This window comes from Schistocerca americana, chromosome 6 (genome assembly GCF_021461395.2).
Source record: "Schistocerca americana isolate TAMUIC-IGC-003095 chromosome 6, iqSchAmer2.1, whole genome shotgun sequence".
Lineage (NCBI taxonomy): Eukaryota > Metazoa > Arthropoda > Insecta > Orthoptera > Acrididae > Schistocerca > Schistocerca americana.
In genome coordinates this window covers 513,564,640-513,565,476 of record NC_060124.1, presented here as the reverse complement: position 1 = coordinate 513,565,476, position 837 = coordinate 513,564,640, and positions in this window count along the sequence as shown.

Genomic DNA, 837 nt, shown 5'->3' with positions numbered 1-837 from the left:
TGCCAGGTGGGTTGCCAGGATGTTGACAGTGACTCACAAAGAAAGAAGAAAAACGGTATACAGCGAACTTTTGGAACAGTACGAGAATGGTGGAGATGAATTTCTTGGAAGAATTGTGATGGGTGATAAGAGGGTTCCATCATTTTTTACCAGAGACGAAGAGGCAATCAATGGAGTGGCATCATGAAAATTCACCCAAGGAAAAAAAAAAAAAAGCACACCTTCTGCTGGAAAAGTTATGGCTACGGTGTTTTTCGATTCCGAAGGACTCTTGCTTGTGGACATCATGCCAAGTGCAACCACCATAAATACTGATGCATATGTGACGACACTGAAGAAACTTCAAGCTCGACTGAGTCGTGTTCGACCACATCGGTAAAAGCAGGACGTTTTGCTGTTGCACGACAATGCACAGCCACATGTCAGTAAAAAAACCATGGAAGCGATCACAAAACTGGGATGGACAACACTGAGACACCCGCCTTACAGTCCTGACCTGGCTCCATGTGACTATCATCTCTTTGGGAAACTGAAAGACTCTCTTCGTGGAAGGAGGTTTGAAGATAATGACTCCCTTTTGCACGCTGCCAAAAAGTGGCTCCAACAGGTTGGTCCAGAATTTTACTGTGCGGGTGTACAGGCGCTGGTTCCAAGATGGCGTAAGGCAGTTGAGAGGGATGGAAATTGTGTGGAGAAATGAAAATATTGTTCCTAAACGATGTATCTACACACTGTAAAACTTTCAAACGTGTAGAACAAAAGATGGATTTTAAAAAAAATAGTGTGCATTTCTTTTGGAGTGACTCGCGTAAATAACTTTTCCAACACAGTCTTCTC